The 21,856-nt window shown below is 31.4% G+C and overlaps 1 long non-coding RNA gene across 1 annotated transcript in view; it reads right to left on the bottom strand.

Moving 5' to 3' along the window:
- Positions 1–11,758: 11,758 nt before the first annotated feature.
- LOC142318818 (uncharacterized) overlaps positions 11,759–21,856 on the bottom strand; it is a 115,540-nt gene continuing 105,442 nt past the window's right edge. The window contains exon 3 of the long non-coding RNA XR_012755049.1: positions 11,759–11,965. This is a non-coding gene — a long non-coding RNA (uncharacterized LOC142318818). The remainder of the gene's footprint in view (positions 11,966–21,856) is intronic.

Below are 21,856 nucleotides of genomic sequence, written 5' to 3'. Positions count from 1 at the left end.
ACACGACATCTAGTGTACTAGAAATCGGAAGTACAATAATTTTTTTAAAATTTAACTAACTTTTCATTTCGTTTTCAATTCTTTATAGATTAAAATTGTTTAATATCAATTTTATTTATTTTCCTAATATGCATGTTGCAGTCTGTTCAACTTGTGTAAAATAAGCAGTCCCCCTGACGGCCCAATGAGATGGGGATGATATGTATGTCCTTTAAATGAGGTGTAGTCTTGTACAGTCTCAGGCCGACATTCCTGTTGAAACCCAACCACCAAAGTACATCGGTATCTACTGTCTACTATTCAAATCTACATAAAAGCAACTAATTTTTACTAGGATTTAAACCTCAGAACGTTCGACTTCGAAAATCAGCTGTTAAAACTACTGATTTGCGACGACGAGTTAATCGCTAGACCGGTTAGATGGGATAATACAAATTTGAGCATTGAATTTATTTACAAAATATAATAATCATATTGATGCTTCTAAAATTCAAACAGTCCCACCTTTTCAATAATTAAATTAATATAAATTACTATAAATTAATATAAATGTTTGTTAAAAGAAATAACATACACATTTACATAGAATGATTTTTAAATTTTTTATCAAGTTAAAAACTGTGTAAACTTATAAGGTGTGTTTTAACAAACGAATAAATTAAAGGGAAATTTTTTTATTTCTATTCATGGATGTTTAAAATTGATATTTTCTCAAAGAAAGTGCTACAAAAAAGACTTTCATTTCCGCTCTACTAATAATTAAACAAAGGATAATAAATGAATCTAACTTTCATTTAAGCAGAAAATAAGTTTAAATTTATTTAAGCAGAAATAATTATAATTCTAACATTTTTTTAATTTTATTCTTTTTCGACCATATTTTTCGAACAAAATACATAGTTGATTTCTCACGAACATTTTCAATTACGGTACATAATACTTCATTGTCAAATGTTTTACTTTTGTTTATTTTATTAAATAAATTACTACGTAAAACGATAAACACAGTATTTAATTTAATTTTATTTTTCCCATTTTTTACTCTACATCAGAGATGGATTTAAATATTAGTTAAGTATAAGAAACAGCGTACAAAATCAGGAATCATATTCAAATCGCGTACAAAATGAGGATTTTCGTTAGCATAGAAAACCTCATTTCTGTCCTGGTAAGTAATAAAAATTACGTATTCATCAGAAAAGAACATCGTATAGGAAACCGCATTCGAAAATCGTACTATAAAACACTGCAAACGGTAATATTCTATTCCAATTGTTCAATTGTCCCGGTATGATCATTTACTGAAGTCGGTCGAAATGGTATCATTTTTATTTATAATTTTTAAATATGATCATACACTGACCGCAGGGTATTAAATTTCAGCCGCTCGTTTACCAACAAATTTAATTAAAGGTTGCTTAATCGAATCGGTGACCGTGATATATGTTTGTACTCAGGACTAAACCTTTTTGTTCTTATTTTGTCCACTAAACGGCCTTTCTTTAGTACTGCCGAAAGCGAATACACGCTTAATCAAGCATTGTACGAGTTTTATAAGGTGGACATTATATTTTTCACGAAATTTGCTCATTGTTTGTGGAATTATTTGCTCCGTACGTTGTCGTTCATCTACCCAAACAAGTTTTCGCGACCGCTCCTAAACGCAGAAATTGTGTTTACTCGCATCAGGCATCGCAACTGCAAAAAGGAAACAAGTGAAAATATCCTGTATAACATTAAGAACAGAGCTACCAATTTCGGTAAAAAAATAGAAACTAGATATCACGTGACTATCAAATTAAGATGTTAATTATAGGAAGAGGTAGTCGGACTTCTCGGAAGTACTATATGCATACTTGTGTATGTATGTATGGGAATGTGTACGCGTGCGCGCGCATGTAAATAATAGATTATTTGAATATAATTTAAATACTAAAAAATTTATGTATGTATATCTATTAATTCTTCTCTTCAGAGGAGTATTTATACTTTTTAAATGTAACATTATTTATACGCTATGTTTTGCGTAATATATGTGTCTTATTGAATAACTTAACAAAAGTGCATGTTATTTTATTGCAATATTCTACTTAATATACTAAAAGGGATATTACAGTGTGCATTCCATTTTATGCATATTCCAGATTAAATTACGTACCGTTAAAATAATATGCATTCAAGAGCTTAAATTATAAAATTTAAAAGTTACTTCTTAGCGAACAATAGATTAATTTTGAATAACAACACTAAATTTGGTCATACTTTAATGCTGAAATAATTTTTTCGGTAAATTTTTTAAGGTGTGTGTGCATTCTTATATTAATTTAGGCTAGATTTATTTTATTAAGTACTTGAATTTCTAGTTTATTGTTTATTTTATAATCTTTTAATACAATAAAGGTAGCGATGTTTCAATATTTCATACTAAATTAAAGCAAGGGAAACACAAATCTAATAGTGTAACAAATTCACGAGATTTCAGCTGAGAGTTTGACTTAAAACGTCTGCACCACGAAAAATTAAAATAATAAATGTATAACTAAAAATCACATTAACACTATGATGAGTTTGTAAAAAACCCGTTTTACATCTAAAACATATTTGTTATCTAATATAAATAAATAGATTATACAAAAATCTAATGCCGTGAAAATATCGCTAAAATTGATCAGTCTCCGGGCAAAAAAAGGTTTAATAAAATTAAAAAAAAATAAAAATAAATACACGCGTAAATCTTTCCTTTAATAAGAGTTTTTCAACAACTGGAATCAACATACGGCTGCATTACGTATTTTATATGTTACTCGTATTATTAAGACTAGTTTAATGAACGCTCTGGAAAGTGAGAAAATTCTTACTGCTCAATGGAAAGGAAATATTTAAAGGGAAATAATGAATCGTATTGTACAATAAGATAGTCTATTGAATGAAGAGACGCCTTCATTCTACTTAGGTTCGCGGTAGTTGTTATCTAGGTCATGAGTTTGTCTCTTACTTAACTACTGAAGTAGAGATGTAAATGTACAAGCAGTAGAATATTGTAGTAGTAAAAAGATTCTAAAATAATTTAGTATCTATTTTTCATGCTTACCAATTCACTTAAGTTCAAATATACTTAAATTAATTATCAACTAACAGTGTTATTGTCTATTTTAATATAACATTCTTTTCAAATATTTTTTTACTGTAATCTACTAGTTCTTTACTACGACCCCCGAATAAGCAGTCGTAGGAAATTAACATTAGAAAGGACGGTTCAACTACTGTTTTTGGCAGCTGTTATGAACTCTTATATAAAATAAAATTTATTTAGTATAGAAGATTCACTAATGAATGTCATGTGAATTTAAGATTAAGTTTGCAAGACATATGTATTATAAATTGTTTCATATGGATCAATTGTATTTAAACGTATCATATGTATTAAAAATGGATAATCCAATTTAAGTTTTGGCAGCAATGACTCGCGTAATCCAAAGTTCAGATAATTACCGACATTCTTGTTCCCAATAATTAAAACCTCCCAAACATCTTAAACTATCTGCTCTTAAAATTATAATCCTCAGACTGCTTAACACACCCATGTCACCTGAAGATTGCATTGAACGCAACACAACAAATTATCTAGCACACATAAATAAATATTAAAGCGCACTGGATACACTCTTACAAAAAATTAAATACAGATAGAATATATTATCAACAAAACAAAAGTATACATCATATAAAAATACATAAATAAAAATTAATTTACAACTTTACAAGACCTTAGTATGATCTAGCCGTCAAAAAAAAAAATCATTTGACATAATTCATTCACTAAATAAACAGAATCGGCTATATAAATTACTAGCAACTGTTTCAATTGCGTAGTATTCTATACTGTTAAAACGGAACGCAAGTTTAAACAAAGGTACAAAAAACCTCTAAAAACTCTTCATAGTAACATACAGTAAGCATTTGCTAACCCCCTTATGGATACAAATTACAAATCCACAAAAATCAACAGATCCTTGATATTTGACATAAACAAAAGAGAACCCTTCCTTAACACGTTTGAACATTATGAAATATACGAACAAAAAATAACCATAGACCAAATTAACTGACATCCTTTCACTCAAATCCTTATTATAGGTCTGCCTAAATAAAAAAAAATATTATCAATAATATCTACTGATACTAGCGTTAAAACTGCAGAAAAGCTTACTGAGAATGATCTCAAGACAAAAAAATGGTTTGAAGAAAGTTATACAAAATGTTTATTGCTCGTATATAATTTGGTTCCGTGACTCATTATAAAAGTTTAATTCGAAGTTAAAAACATTATTTTTCAAACTGTCATGCTATTTATTTACTTATTAATATTTCGGAAATTCCCAGATATCCCATACAGCTTTTTGATTCGGGCCTGTAGGCAGCCGCGTCCCTTATTCATGATGTGTGAGAGAGATATATTCTTGTACAGACTCAGGCCGACCATACCTGAGATATTGTTAACTGAAACCCGACTACCAAATAACACCGGTATCTACGATACAGTATTCAAATAAGAATAAAAGCACCTCAGGATTGAAACCTGAGAACTCTTGACTTCGAAATCAGTTGATTTACGACGAGTTTTACCATTAGACCATTCTGGCAGGTTACCTATCGAACGTAATTTGCTATCCAACATATTATTACTAAAACTGTAATTGTACCGACAGAAATGATATAATTTTTTAATTCAATTGAATTGAACGTAAAACGAAGTACTAAGCAATTAATAATTATAATTAAACAATTAATAACGTAAAATATTAATTACATGTGGTTATGTCTATATTTCGTTTACAAATGGACTAAACCTGCTTATAAGTATTTATTCCATATTTCATTTTTCTCTTTCACATATAGAAAATTAAAATTTATACTTGGGAATTCCCTTATGCTGGGAATTTTAGCGGCTCTTGAAATATTTTAATTAAATCAATGTTTTTAAAAAAAGATCATATATAATAAATTTGTAAAAAAATCTGACAACACAGTTGGACTTTCCCGTTTCGCGGCTTTTTTCTGGTGCGTGGCTTACACAGACAAGTTAATTTAAAATACGTCAGCGTTACACTAACGCTCCTTGTGGTGAAAGGGGGTACTATTGACGCAGTATACCCACTAAGCTATTAAGTTAGAACATTTTTTGTGGTGGGAGTGGAATCATGTAAAAAATTTTTTTGCAAATACTATTTTTTAATTGTTAACAAATATGCCTAAGAAAAATAAGACCTTAATTAAGCAAAATCTCGAGATACTGAGAGGGTGACCTTGCTCTACAACCTCACCCCCTTGACCTTTAAAGTTGAAAATTTAATGGCACCAATGCCCCATATACAGAATTAATCTGACTAAGTTTGGTAAAAATCGGTCCAATAGTTGTGGAGATATAAGGTGATTCAGAGTGCACCACCGAACACATATACGTACATACAATTATCCGGAAAATTTCCATCCGGTTTTTGGTTTTTTCGGTTCCTTAGTTGTCAAAACGTCAAGATCCAGTGAAAACCGCGTATGCCCAAATTGGACCGATTACAGTACTTTGCCTTCTAGCTCTGCTATAGCGCTAGACGGGAAAGTATAAATGATTATTTTAAAAAGAAATTAAAACAGAAATAATTACATAAAATAAATTTATTTAAATATACTGAAAATAATTTTATGAACTATGAACTTATAAACACATTAAAAATGTCAGGTAATTACATTTTTATAATAGATTTAAAATCGATTCTTTAATCTATTAATAATTGAAACTAAATTGTAACTTTACAAAATAAAATATTTGTGTAATTGTTAACTATGTTTTTTACAACATGCTTGTAGTTAAAAAAGTCAGATAAATAATCTTATCCAGTAACTATTTCACTGAGGATTAGTAGTAATTATAGAAACAAAAATTAATATAATTTAAAGAGATGAAACCTTAAATTAATCTTTTTTTATCTCATATAATATCAATAAAAACAAATTAATTAATTCAAGTATAAACATTCAAGTAAAAATCAGTTTTATTATGTACGTAATGCTACACTACATTCGTTAATAATTGGTATATACTTTATGACGTAATTACAGTTTAGATTAGATCTACTGCTATTTATAATATATATTATACATTTTAGATAAATATAGAGCGAAAAACTTCAGATTATGAAAAATAACCCAAATATAACAATAATTTTAAAAAAATTTCAATCCGTTGAACGCAAAAGATAAGGCTAAATTGACAGTAGAATTGAAAGCAACATTACATTTTACTAAGTTATTTGGGCATGCAGTGGATACATGAACAAGGATTATATTTAAAATGTAATGTACGTTCCAATAAATCATGACCAGTAATACTGAGGATTATACCCAGGAACCGTTTTCATACGGGAATAATTAATAATAATTACGGCCATGACGTAATCTATAATAATCCAAACCGACCGACTGATATATATTTATAAAGCCTTTTACATATTAAAATATTCAGGAATTAATAAATTGAAATAACTTTCTTAAGTACTTAACAGATCATCCGATTTCCGCTAACATGATATAAAATCCACTTCAACTGAAAATGATTCAAGTAATACTAACATATTACTGTTAGAAACATAAATAAGTGCGACATCTTAAGAGCATTGCAATCAAAATCTGAAGAACGCAATTTGTTGGTTCTCGGAAGACTAGACCGGAATCAATTACTACGGTCAAAGGAAGTAAGACTTTCTTGGAAGGGAGAGAAATTCACCCGGTTGGAAGGACGGCAGTTATTGGACTTCCTTATGTCAACAAAAGCCTTTGAGGGTAACAGAGAGAAGTCTGTCGTTGTAAGATATAAAGAGGGATAGGCTGTTTAAGTGTAGATTTAGTAAGAGTAAGCCGACCGTTAACTACAATGAAATCTCTAGATTTTAATTTATTTGAAACGTATTTTCTGAGTAAAGATACTAATGACTTTCTTTGACATTCATAAACATTTTAGGTATAAAAATATTCTGCTTCAAATAATACCCCGAGACAAAAACCGAATTTTTCATTCACAACAGAACGTGACGTTTTAAATAATTCACAAAAATACATTAGGAATAGGTTTTATGGTAGGATTTAGGTATTTTACTACCGGTATGAGAAGAATCATTTACGGTATTGTCAAAATACTATAATAAAATCAAATAAAATTCTAAAAAAAAAAATATAGAAATATAAATTTTAAATCTTTTATTTTTTGAAATAAATATGCGAATATAAAACTATAAATCCATTTACAAGAAACAACACGACAATATTGTCAAACCTATTTCTAAACCAACTTACTTCTGAACAAAATTTATACCAAATTTTTCAGACCGTCAACATTTTTGTAAGCTGAATATATAATTTGAAAATATAGGTGGCGTTTGAGATAATCCATGATCAGGTAGGCCTAAAACAAGTTTCTTTTTAAAATAAACTAATTGTCTGGGAGATATTAGTAAAGAGTCTTAAACATATCGAATGTAATATAAAATGTGAACAATTTTAATACTCGATCTAAATAACGATTAATCTGTATCCAGTAACACAGCAAACTGGGCTGTTTATCCTTGTCATATAAAGGTGCGACAGTGAATCGTGCGATTTATTTTTCTTTTTTGCTTCATAATATCATCACATAAGCTTAAAGCTTATGCCTAGGATATGAAAATTAATTTTTATAGCGTATGAAAAAAATGCCACGCCTTACCGGGATTCAAACTGGGACCACCGTATGAAAGATCGAGACGCTACCACTCAGCCACGGAGATCAAACATTCATTATAAGAGTAAATCAATAATTTTCTTTTCTTTTAACAAGTATGAACACAACAAAGACACGAAAGAGTTTATTATTTTTTATTTCAAGTAACCGAAAAGAGAAATTTATCTTCCAAAAATGACATCTTGCAGATGACTGTCATTCCGCCGTACACATTCAGTAAATCTCTTGTTAAAGCCACCCATTACTCTTTGCAGCATCTCTAGAGGATTTCTAGATTTATTGTAAGCCTAGAATCGGAAATTTTGCTAGTTAACAAATCTTGATAAATAAAAATGAACCTCATCACTCATCAGTAAATTGTTAATAGGTTTTGCTTTTATTAATTAACTGCAGTAAGGTTTGAAAGAAATTTTCTCTACTTAAATAGTCACGTTCACGTATTGGATGAGTTTCTAAATTTTATATAAAATGCCTCTCTCAGTCGCAATGTTCTCGGGTGCACGTACTTTCTTTCTTTTCCTGTATAGCCTCCGGGAATTACCGTTCAGTTATTACTTCAGATGATGAAAGAGGATGATATGTATGAGTGTAAATGAAGTGTAGTCTTGTACATTATCAGTTCGACCATTCTTGAGATGTGTGGTTAATTGAAACCCAACTAACAAAGAACATCGGTATCCACGATCTAGTATTCAAATCTATATAAACGTAATTACCTTTACTAGGACTTTTATGCTGGAACTCGCTTCCAAATCATCTGATTTGGGAAAACGCGTTCACCAGTAGACCAATCCGCCAGTAGTCCTCCGCTCTACTGTTACACTGCAACTAAATGACTTTCAGTTAGCTACGAAATTCCAGCAACGGTTTAATTCCTACTTAACTCTATCTGAAAAAAAAAACAGTGTTGCAAAATCGCCCGATTTATTGCCGCATTCTGATAAATCTACCTGTGATTTTAACACTGATACCTGAGAGCGTGTACATAAGAAAACCAACCGTAAAACCCTAAAGTATGTTTTTACAATTTTTTTTAATATATATATATATATATATATATACTTCTATATAAACATTATAAACCTTTACTGACGCTGATTTAGAAGTATTACCGAAACAGGATCTCATTTTGGATTAAACAAGATAAAAAATTACAGCGCAAAGATAACAGGATCTACAGCCAGTTGACCGAGGAATTTACAGAGTGCAGGATAAGATACTCAGATATTTTCTCTGATGTTTCCGAAATATTTCTAAATAAAACGCTTAATTACTTGTTAAGAAATTAAAACAACATTCAGAAAAAAATTCCCTGTGTTTATTTTCGTCAGCTTTTTAATACAAAAATCTAATTCTTTTACTAAAATATTTTGTAAATGATTTAGTTGTGTAGTAAATTTAATACGCAGATGTCTTCGGGGGAAAGGTGTGTGTGCGTATACGAGCATTTTATATGCGCTACCTTAATTATACTGCAACATAATTTCTGTTTACATTATATTTGTCTGAATATTCACCTTACGTAGACTTTAATAGCCTCCTTATCTCTTTATAATTACATTGAAACTGGAATTCGTTAAAACATTAAACAACAAAATGCAATTACATAATTAAATTATCAGGTAACAACAATTTTGTATTTCACTATGTAATTAGGAAAATACGATGATGTGGAGCAGCCTTAATTTTAGTACAGCGCCTTAATCTCAGAATTGCGATTCTTGCGGGAAAGATACTGCAGTACAAGGACTAAGGGAACAATTTGTAAACATTATGAAGCCGGTACGTGACTGTCTCACCGTGCTTCGGTTACACCCTAAGCCCGCAAATTCCTATCTCAACGGACTTAACACTTCTCGAATTCTCACACGCGCGTAGTAGTCAACCGTTATCAGTTAAGGTAGTGAACGGAGGTGTATATTGGATTACAATATTTCAAATACTACCATAAAATGTGTTACATACTAGTTGTCAGTATATAGAAATACACAAATAAAAACTAAATTGTATCTTAACATTAAATAAATATGATTGTACGCAATAAAAGAATTACTCAATTATGTACGATCGTTTTAAAATATATATATTAGCATACTCAATATTTAGAGTTACGCATTAAAATGATTATATAAAACTGTTGAATGTCGAAAGAATAATAAGGGAAAGTCGATTAAGATAAGCTTCGATTAAAATTCAGATTAAGCTAATAACAATTAAACATTTTTAGAGTACAAAGCAAAATCTGAATTCAGTGATACATTATAAATTGAAAGTATAATAAACATCACAAAAATATCTTCAGTTTTTACCAGTATATTTATGGGCGCTACTTACGAACAGGGCAGAAAAAAATTGTTTTATTGTTTCAAAAGGCTTTATTATTTTCTTTTTTCAATTATGTACATACGTATAAAAACAAAAGAACAGACCAATAATGTATTTTTCTTTCTTACTAATACCGTGCTTTTCCAAATGAATATCGGAGTTTTAAAGATATAATATTTATCACGTTTCAAGTTCATTGATTGAAAGCGCAAAGATGGCGACCCCCAACAGTAAGTGTTCTGGGTTTAGTAATTTGCAAAATGTGAGAATATGTAATTAACGTTCGATGTGCTCTCCGTTTGAAGTGATTCCCGAGTGACAATAACATTCATAAATGGTAATAAACAATTTAAAATTACTAGTTGTATTTGTAAAGAAAACTGAATGTTTTTTGTGCCGTATTCCGATGACAAGTTTACGGGTCCGTTCTTTTTCGCGGAAAGCAAGTATTTTTGTAATGAACTATCTTGGTATGCTACAAATACAGCTCTTTTCACATATGCAGTACGAAATACAGAACTTTATTTGGCAACAAGATGCGTCTTCTCACTGGCATAATGCTGGACTGGCGTAATGCTGGCTCGACGGCTGGATTGGTCGCCGGCGACTAGATGTCAGGGCTTGTTTGTCGTTGCCTCCACGTTCACCCGATCTGACCCCGTGAGATTTTTTCTTTGGGGGTTTATAAAGGATCAAATGTATGTGCCTTCCCTACCAGCTGACCTACCCGACTTAAAACACAGGGCTGAAGTAGCTGTCGCATCAATTACTCCATACTTGCTGATTAAAATAAGAAATAAACTCTCCTATCGGCTGGATGTGTACCGTATGACAAATGGTGATCACACTGAACACTTATACGAAAAACTGTTTGAGTTGTTCTTTCATTTCATGTATAATTTATCAATCTAAGTAAAACTTAATAATATCACTTAACGTTAAATCCTCGATATTCATGTTGAAACGCACGGTGTTAGGATTTCTTTTTAAGATATTAATTAAATATATCGGAAAATATACCACTTAAAACAATGTAATATAATTCTCACCTCTCTACATATGCTTACTTTTGAAGAAAATTAAATTTATAAACACCTTCCTATTTCCGTTTCATGATTACCGGTTGTTACCTATATAGAGATAAATGTAAGCAGATTTTGATAACATAGCTATACAAATTTTTTTGAATCGTTTTTACATATTCTTGATACTAAATGTCTAATAATTTTTTTCTCGATAAATCAATATCTTAAGAATAATATTTGATGATTTATTCACCAAAATTTTGGTGAAGATAAATTCGATTGTGATAATTTATCAAAATATTATTCATGATTGTACGAATTTCATTACAAATGGAATATAATAATAAGATTTTCAGACCTTAAGGGATAAAAACCATTTTTTATTGCGGATAAATGATAAATAGTAACACGTAAAATGTACCTTGGTTTTATTTGATTTCATTTAAAAATATACGTTTATAACAAAAAATATACGTTTTCAGTATAACGTGACGTCAAAGGAAAAAGAAATAATGAGATTTATAAACAGAAATAGAATTTATTCGTATGAATACTCTTTTATATAAAAAATAAAAAAAGGATGATACAGATAAAAGGGAATTTAATGTGAACATTTGAAGAGATGAAATGAATAAAATAGCGTGTGTAGGCTATACAAAGTAGAAAGGAACACAATTCTGAAATAAATAAAATGTTAGAAGGTAGACCCCCAGTTATTGGAAATCAAACACTTCTATTCCACGACTGGATGCCATTTACTCTTATTGGAAGCCGTGGTCTTTCTTTACCCTTTGCCGCGCAGGATAAAATCACCAAATCAGCTTCCTCTCACTAACTATTGCACCTAGAAATAAATATTTTAGTAGAATTTTTCTAATGAAAAATTAAATGAAAAAATTTATAATAACTCGTTTATAATTGTTAGCTCTACTTTAATTTAATTTAATATAATTATGTTATCAATAAAAAATTAAATTACAAAATTTATAATACTATTATAAAAATAAATAAATAAATAAATAACAATAACGTATTTATTTAATAAAATAATAATTTAAATCATAACTATGACGTAGGGTAAATTCTCATTAAACATAAGTTACATGTGTATCAAACGTAACATCTACCATTTTCTAAAAAAATGACTACATATTAAAACAGAATCTCATTTATTATTTTGCAAATGAAAGATCAAGTACCTGACGATAACTACCAGTAATATGAATAATTCTAAAAATAATATTTTCAATACACTTATGATCACATTTCGCACGTAGATTTGAGCATATTTTTCTAAAGCATTGTAAGTTACAAATATTTATAAAGAAAAAAAAATATTTTTGTATATTATCATGTATAGGAGAAGAGGTGCTAGAAGGGTGGAAGCGTACAGGTCGCATGGAAAAGAGCCTTCAATCACGGAAGAAATGTTTTGTACGTAACATGACTCTCTTGCTGCATAAAGTTAGGGAGTTACGCTCACTGGTCCAACTACATACGATCACTAAAGTTGAGATCAAAGAGTGCTCCTACCGTATAAACAGCCGTGTTTGTATGTTGGAGGAGTTCGCGGATTTTTTGGATGAAATACCTGTGGAGAATCTGGAGCGATCATCTACTTTACTGAGCACAGCGAATGAGGCTACACAAACACTTTTTATCATCACTTATATGGCGTCGCAGACTCCGGATGGGGGTCTACAACGGGATGGAACTTGGTCGTCGATTGACAAGCTCCTACGAACTATTGATTGCGGCGTTGCGAAGGCAGACATTGAGCAGTTGGTTCTTAGAGGCTGGCCTCTAAGAACCAACCGAAGATAGAAAGAACCGGTCTTCCTATCTTCTACTCTAATGGAGGACACCGCCAGAGAATGTTGGGACTGCTTGGATTATAGATATGGCGTTGGGAGTCGAACACCCGCAGCACGCACCGGTGTTCCGTAAGGTTCCATGGATTCGGGACGTGGCCCGAGCGGGCAAATTGAAGACGGGCCATGTGGAGCAGTCCACTGTACATGATCAAAATGGATGTAAAATTGATATAGATCGGACTGACTATGCTTTGGTGGTTGATTCGGCAGTTGGGGACTGCGAGGTGGCCTCGGTCATTTGCAGGTCCGTATCGCAAGTGACGCAAGATAGACAGAATCGACTAGTCTGCTTTTGTAGGCCCTCAGGTCTCGGCTTTTGCAGATTCTACGGTGTTCCGTGGAGTACATGTGTAGGCGGGGGGAAGAAGAAACATTGTGTATCTTTCACGAGTACTATCGGCATCGTCGTTACAGAGCAAGAAATCAAGAAACCACCTGTAGGTCCGGCGACAATAACGGTAGTGGTTAGGGCAGAAGGTAAGACCTCTGCTGACTTCCTTCGATCAGTAAGGGGGCGGAGTCGCTGGTTGAGGTCGGGGCCCTCTCCGCAGGAAAGGCACAGAGGGAGGGCCTACATCTCTTGGTGCGAGCCGATAGTGGTGCGGCTGAACAACTGAGCAAGGATATCGCCGAAAAGGTAAGGGTGCCACTACGGCTCTGACGGCAATAGGTGGCCGGAGGATCCACGTTGTTGTTAAGGACGTGGACGTACTCCCTACGAAGGACGAGTTTCTAAAGGAACTTGGTCACGTTACAGAGGAGTAGGTCTCACTAGATATACTATTCATGCGCCCGGCATTTGGGGCGACGCAAGTGGTAACTTGGCAGTGCGATCCATCTTGGCGGACAAGCTTCTGTCCGATGGGCTAATTTGAATTGGGTGGAAGGCCTGCCGGGCGATGAGGTGGCACCTTTGATGACTTATGTTTTCGGTGCTGGAAGTCAGTTTGAGGCGAAGGCATCTCTCGGAGCTGAGTTTACGTTTAGTTGCGGATTCGGCTCCGGCGGACGGGGAGATTACAGACGAAAATATATTAATTAATTTATTGTACAACTAGATAGTTAATTTATTATAAATATTTTTACATTTTGAGTAATATTTTATACATACGAGTATATATACATATATTATATATTAATTATAATTATAAAATTTATTAAATACATACAAACGCGCGCGCGCGCAAGGGGCCAGTGCGCGCACATACATACACAAATTTTCTATTTCTCAACATACCTAATGGTTTACTTTAATCTTACAATCATCAGTTTATATTTGGACACTTTTTGCCAACATGTACAAATGTATATTTTGAGGAAAAAAGATTGTTTCTGATATTAATTCCATTCGCATTTTATTACATTAAAATTTATGAAATAAGGATTATCTAAGTATTATTCAAATTAGATTTTTAATTAAAGCTTATTTCTATTAAAATGTACGTGACATTTTGTTTAAAATGATCGGAGCTATCTATATCGCATTATTAAAAGTATTACATGTAAGTGGGTTGAAAACTGTACGTTATAAATTAAATAATCTAAATACAGATCAAGTAAAAAACACTATTTTAATTGTGTGTAGAATTATTGTCAGATTTATTAAATAAAATTAATAGAAAGATTTAGTAAAATTAGAAAATGGATAAATTATTTAACATTAAAATTATGCTTTAATTATTTTTTTAACATGCTTTTATATAATTTTTTTATTTTATATAAAAAATGAAAAAGCTAAAGTAAAAAAAAAAGTTGTTCACTAAGGGAATAAAATGTGAATGAGCTTCTTGATATTTTTCTGATGTTTGCTTTGATCGACTATTCGCAATATTTCAAGTGATTTTTGTAGTTAATACAAAAATTAAAACCACTATGAAAATTAAATTAAAACTGCTTTATCTACGTAGATAGGTCAATCTGATCTGACGTCGATTTCGTTACCACAGAGCTATTAAAATAATGTCTATTAAAATTTGCCAAAAACGAATAGTGGGGGATCCAGAGTTGAGTAACAGTACATTCAAAAATAAAAACCGTTCTGCAATGTTGAAAGACTGGTAAACCCAGGAAAACATGTTGTAATCTAAAAGTTAATTTTGAATAAAATTCAGCGACTGAAGATATACCGTATGTTGGACTTTGGAGAAGAAACAAAAACACTGTTTACAAAAACATTGTCACAGACTTGGTACGTATTTGTCTAGACAAGATCCAGCCACGCCTAAAAGCAATATTATCAAATTACATTAATCTCAACTTACAGAACAAAATATCTAAAATATTACGTTATAATGTTTTGTTGGGAGTACACAAATTAAGAGATTAAATTAAAATAAATTTAAAAATGTCTGAACGTATAATCTCGTTATTGCTTAATAAAATAATTTTTTTTTCACCTTTTGTGTTTATGCCGGTATTATGAAGTTGTTATGTTTTTATACTGCTCGAAAAATAAAATCATAACTACCAATGGCTTTACGATCGCATATATTTCATAAAATGGCACAATATTCCGACAAAATCCCAAATATATTAAAAGCACGTCCAAGGTTCTAAAAGCACGACTAATAGAAATGTTTTCTGAAGTTAAGTATTTTTATACAACTATATTATTAATCTGAAATTCTAAAATAAGTTAATAATTTTATTGTTTTCAATTCATATTCACACAACGATTAACCTTTTCACTTATTCATAAGAATATATTATTATAAAATTATTAAAACAAATTAGTATAACAGTAATTTTAATTTGTTTTTTAAGACAAAGTATTTTAAATAAGCCATCTTTTTTAATATTAATTAACATTAAGAATGTAGGTAGTATACCAATTACGGATGAAAATATGGTTTTTCCCTAGATTTTACTTTATGCATTTATGATTATAATAATTTTTCTTTCTTTTTTGAGCTGTGTTTTACTTACAAATGGGGAAAACTGATTTAACAAAAAAATAATGTAACCTACGTAAAACTAAAAATTTGGAATTTCGTTCGGTTTTACTATAAACACAAAATGATCCAATCCATAATTTAAAAATATACAAGATCTAATAACACCAATTTGAATGATGGCATATTGTAATTAAATTTGATCGTTTCACCCCAAAGTTAAATCAGATTTCGGATAAAAAAAAAATTAGATTAAGGTTAGGAAGACTACGGTTCTGACCCTAAAATCATTCATACAGTAAACAGTTGCTTGTTATGAAAGCTCAATAACTGCATCATCATTTGTTTTCTGAGATTTACCAAATCGCTGTTTTTAACAATCTAATCATTATTTATAAAACAAGGGATTTTTAAGATTATAATCGTATATTTATCAATGTTGGATTTAAAGTAATAAAAACTAGAGCACATCAAAAAACAAAGTTAAGGCTAAATGTATAAAATAATTACGCATATACTTGCTTTTTTAAACTACGTTTAAAAAATATGGAGCAATCATAAAGATACAGAATAAAGCTACAATAAGCTGTATACAATAAAGCTGTATAGATTGATTTACAAAGAATGTAACAAACTTTCAGGACATATTCAATGGTGAAAATAAAGAAGAAAGATCATATAAATATAGATTCGGAAACGCTTCGTTAGCGAGTGTCAACTGGCGAAAGTTTCGCCCTGATTTCTGCTCCTTTAGTAGAATTAAGCCAGATTGTAATTCTTGGGATTCAAATTAAGGGGTAAATTTTGTGGTATATGACGTGAAAAATTGAAAAAAGGTAGATCCCAAAACTGTGTTTTTAATAGTTTTTTTGAGAAATCTAGGGTAAAAGATAAAAGATTGGGGTCAAAAAATATAACTTATTTCATGTTGCCGTAAAATATATTTTTTTTAAATGGATAATAAAATATCAAAATAAAATAAAATATGGCTTTATCCATTGATAATGTAATAAAATACCCACATAAAAGTTTTAAACAAAACTTACAGAAATTTGATTCTGAGTAAAATGATATGAATAAACTCCAAGGAAATTAAATAAAAATATTAGAATGTCAAACGTTTATTATAATCAAATGTGGCAGATTAGATCTACTTTTTAAACGAAACAAAATTATCTATGTATACATGAAATTTCTTCTTTATTTTCTCCAATATAACCTTCTTTTTTCCGTTTTTCTCCTCCCGTGTAATCGTATAAGTTTCTCCAGTATAACCCAGTGTGAAAATTTGTTACATTCTTCGTAAATCACTCTGTTAAATAAAACTATACAACATATAATAAATATCGTTGAAATTCAGTTAACAGATCCAGTCAAAAAATTATTGGGTTAACAAACACAGTAATTGTATCAGTTACATTAATGCCCTTTAAACACATCAATAATATTTCTATACATTATATATATTTTCTATTATAAATTAACAAGTTAATAGCGGAATACAATTTTTTTTTTTAAGTAATCAGTGTTTATTCACCCGTGGAGCCGAATTCGCAATCAAGCATAAATACGGCTCCAGGGAGTGCCATCCCTCAAACTGCCTAGTCGAGAACTGACATTTCCCCCAGACAGCCGAAACCCGGTCGTAGAGATCCACCCGCCGGGACTCCACCTCCTCTTGGGTTTTGACGCCACGCCTCAAATGAGGAACCCCAAGCAATCCCTCACCGGGACAACGTCTTACTTTACTCCCCTCATCGAAGTCCGATCGGAACACTAAGGGAGTCCCTGTCCAAACACCGGGAGCAGGACACCTAAGCGGTCCATCCCTCCTGGACAGAGCTGTCACAACCCAGGTCTTCCCCAAAATAGAGGAAAAGCAACTCCTTATTTGATCTTGGCCCTGCAACCGCGTTCCCCGAGAGAATGGCCCCAAGAATTACAAAGAATACATTTGGCCTCCGTTGGGCAATTCTTATGTAGATGCCCCATAATCCCGCAGTTGAATCAATGTCCCCGCCTATCGGAACAGCCGCAGGACCCAGCCCGGTGCCCAATCCCTCAACGTCTATAGCAACGCTCCTCAGCTGAACTCCTTGAAACCCAGTTATCCAATCATCTACCCAATGCGGATGCGGCCGTCCTTCAGCAATTTATCCACGAGTAGACGCAGTACCGTCACCGCTGCCACTTTTCTATCCCCAAATGAGGGCGGCAGGAGAGGACACCTATCGTCACTGAGCATTCAGCTGTCTTGCGGTTATCACGCATCAAATTCACCTCAGAGGTAAGGGCGTCTACATCCTTTATGAGCAAGTGAAAAATACAGTGTGTTATGAATTTACGCACGATTACACATTGGTTCTAGCAGTATTTTTGGTGTTTTGTAATTCAGATAGAGGTAAAGATAAGAAGACGATAAGCATAAAGATTACTGTAAAGGAAAACTCGGTCTAGAGAGTCATAAAAATCGCAACCTTTTAACAAAAGATTTCCGTTTTATTTATGTTAATTTTTTTTTTAAATTTGAAGGATAAATTCACATTTTACCTATATTAGAACAACAGTCTCACTGATTATAGAGCAATGATTTTACATTCCTGGCATCAATGCCCTAGAGCTACCCAGCAAGGAGGAAAATATGGTTATCAGACGAAAAATGGGGAATGGGTTTTTTCATTTCTCGACGTTTCATGACCCAAGCAACTAAAAAACAAAAAAAAAACCTCGGTGGTGTGGCGGGGTGTAGGTGTTGACAGGTTTAAAGCTTAATAAATTTGTACTGAATAAATCGATTTTGATGAAATTTGGCACAGAAGTTCGTGTATATGTTGCAATTTGTTGGTAACAGTTTGGGGTCAATATCTCCAGGGGGGGGGGGGTTGACTTTGAGTCAATTTTCTCAAAATTTTGCAAACATAACCTCACTTTATATTAATCTCAGTACATACGTACATTCTTGTTTTACTATTCTGAATAAAAGTTTGCGTCCAAATTCTCACCCTTCCTCCAAAAATCGAAAAAGCTATCTTTTTATTTATAGCATATTTTAAAACCGAATTTTTTTATGTCTTCCTAAGCATAGTAATAATGTCAACGACCCAAATAAAATAGTTTTGGGGTAATATTGGAGGAGAGTCGATAAAAGTTAAATTTTTTTCATGTGTCATTATTTTCCACTATAAAAGATTAAATAACCAGTGTCAGGAAAGTATAACAACTTTGTTGTCACCTTTTTTACATAAATTTATTAGTGAAACAAAAGTGAAAAAGCCTAAAGTGAAAAGCTTATAATGTTGACAAATATTATACAAGATATTTAATATTATAAATAACATATAAGATTCGTTACTTGAAACAATTTAAGTAAGGAAAGTTTATTTTTCAATCTATTATCACAATAAATTATTTGTTAGACGTTAGTGTCAGACTAAAAATAAACAATTTTAGTACTGTTTAATAAGAAATCTTATAAACTAATATAAATAAATAAATAATAAAATATATGAAACCATGCAATAGAAAAAAGTTTATTCCAGTCAAGAAACTAAATACATCTTGAATACGAGTCGACTGTACGTATAAATCGTAATAGTAAATAGAATTTTAAATCTCTGTAAAGTATTGCATTATTCAATCTAAATTAATTCTACTTTAAGCAGAACTATGTTAGGGTGGAAATGCTGTCATGGATTTAGAAGTTATTATTCAAACACAGATGTTTTGTAAGAAAAGAAAGAAATCCAATTCCATTAGTTGAAAAGACGTTAAAATAACGCAACTCTTGTGTTTTTCTCTTTTTATTTTTGTTTTAAATAAAGCGACTTTACATTTCGTTAAAATAAATTTAGAATAAGCAACAGAATTAAAATTAAATTTTTAGCTATTCATCAAAATCTCTTCAGCAGTTACTTTGTGAAAAAATTAAGCAGCTTTAAAATAACATTTTTTGAAGAAAGTATTCTAGTTTCAAAAGAACACTTACAGGTTAAGTAAACAAAAATTCGGCAATTGTTTAAATTCAACGTAGGTTTGATTAAATTAAATTTTATAGAATGAGAAAGACAATTTTGAAGCTTGTCATCGGCAAATAACTTGAATATTAATTTTGTTTAACAAATCTGCCTTTATGTTACAACAATGCAAATTATTACTGCCCTTTAAACGGCTGGCTGCTAAGTGAAATTTCCTTTTCCCGAGATGAAAGAAAATATGAATTAGAGGAAAAAAGAGCTAAAAAGATTAAAATAGAACTTTAAGCAAAATAATTTTTGTTCTCTATCTTGTAAATCCGAAATTTAGAGATCTAAAGTCACGTTTGTGAATCTCCAAAATATAAAGATCAAAGTATTATTACAAACTGTTCAACAACAAAGAAAAATGTTTTGATATATAACAAGATTATAAATACAGGGTTATCATAAAAGAATGGTGCGGTTTCAGTAATTCATAGGAAGATTGTAGGGAAATTTCTAGAAGTTATATTTGTATCCCTGAAAGCCTCCAACGCAAAAGTTTGTTTATCAGCAGTTGTAACCACAACGTCAGTTCTTGTATTGTTGTTGCGGTGAGTTTAGTGAGTTACTATGTTCTCGGATAAAGACAAAGCAAAGTGTGTTTTATTGATGGCTGAATTAAAATCCGTAATTTTAGTTCAACGTGCGTTTCGACGTGAATTCGGAAGAGATCTTCCGTCTTCTAAATGAACTGATGGTGTCTTCTAAATGAAACAAAGCTACCTACTGGAATACGCATAAAAATCATACAATGAGAGGTGAAGTAGCACAAAAAACCATCATAAAAACGAAAATAGATAAATTTCATCCGAAATTTAACGTGAAATCCGAAATCTAACAAAATTTAATTTAATTTCATTCGCAATCTAACGTGAACTTTAGTCATCAATTAATGGAATCTGTACAAGTAAAATCAATCTTTTAATCTATTAATTATTTATTTTTCCAATTGATTAACTTTATCAGTTATTTTAGTTACAAGGTAACTGATAAAGAAAGTAAGAATTTCTCTTACACAAGGTGATTATAAAGTTATGCAAATCGATGTACGCAGTTTAAAACATTTCTGGCTAATATCAAGATAATTTATATTTTCACTAGTTTTGCAATGGTAACAAACAAGTGTATCATTCATCAGTTAAGTACTGTTGTTAAAGCGTGTACGAAGCACAGTTATCATTCGCTGCTCCAACGTTTCTTTATCGTTAACGCTTACTGAAAACTACAGTCGTTCGTAAAATGTCGAGAAGACGTTTCTCATGCGTATCGAATTAATTGACCCGTATATTCAAATACAGAGGAGCAATATTTCATCTTATGAAAACTGACGCTTAATGGGCCATGTCTTGGCCCATTATTAAGAAGTTATCGTTAACGTCACATCATTTCTGCAGCCTTACGAATAGTAAATGCTGTTGGATGAAACAACACGGAGTAACAGTAAATTCATAACACAAGTGTAATGCGATTTCTTTGGAACGAGAATTTCTCGAGATTTGTGGTCAAACTGGTCTACAGAGCTCTAACTACTTCCTTGTTGTTTTTTCTTTAAGAATACGTTTATTCAAATGAAACTAAATAAGTGTGTACATAGTACGGTAGAAAAAAACCTGATTTTATTGAACGGTAATGTACTTAACTTTGTAATGTTCTTAACATAGCAAACAAGAAAAAAATTCTTGTTGAAAGAGACAACTTCCTTCTCCAGTAGGCTGGATAAGGTTGCGACGATTGAGGTACGGGCGGAGTTTTCCAAGCAGTGGGAATTTGCCCGTACCCTTTCAAGTTACAGATGGATATACAAACAGTTAATTCCATGATAATATTTATCTGCGACTTTTTATCACGCTATATAAATAAATTTCTGATTTAACATAAATATAACAATAAAACTATTAAAAAAAGTCCTATTGTCGATAAAAATCAGTTTTTTGGGGCATATCAATTAAGAAAG

Source organism: Lycorma delicatula, chromosome 2 (assembly GCF_047948215.1).
Source record: "Lycorma delicatula isolate Av1 chromosome 2, ASM4794821v1, whole genome shotgun sequence".
Taxonomy (NCBI): domain Eukaryota; kingdom Metazoa; phylum Arthropoda; class Insecta; order Hemiptera; family Fulgoridae; genus Lycorma; species Lycorma delicatula.
This window is presented reverse-complemented; position numbering and strand designations above follow the sequence as displayed.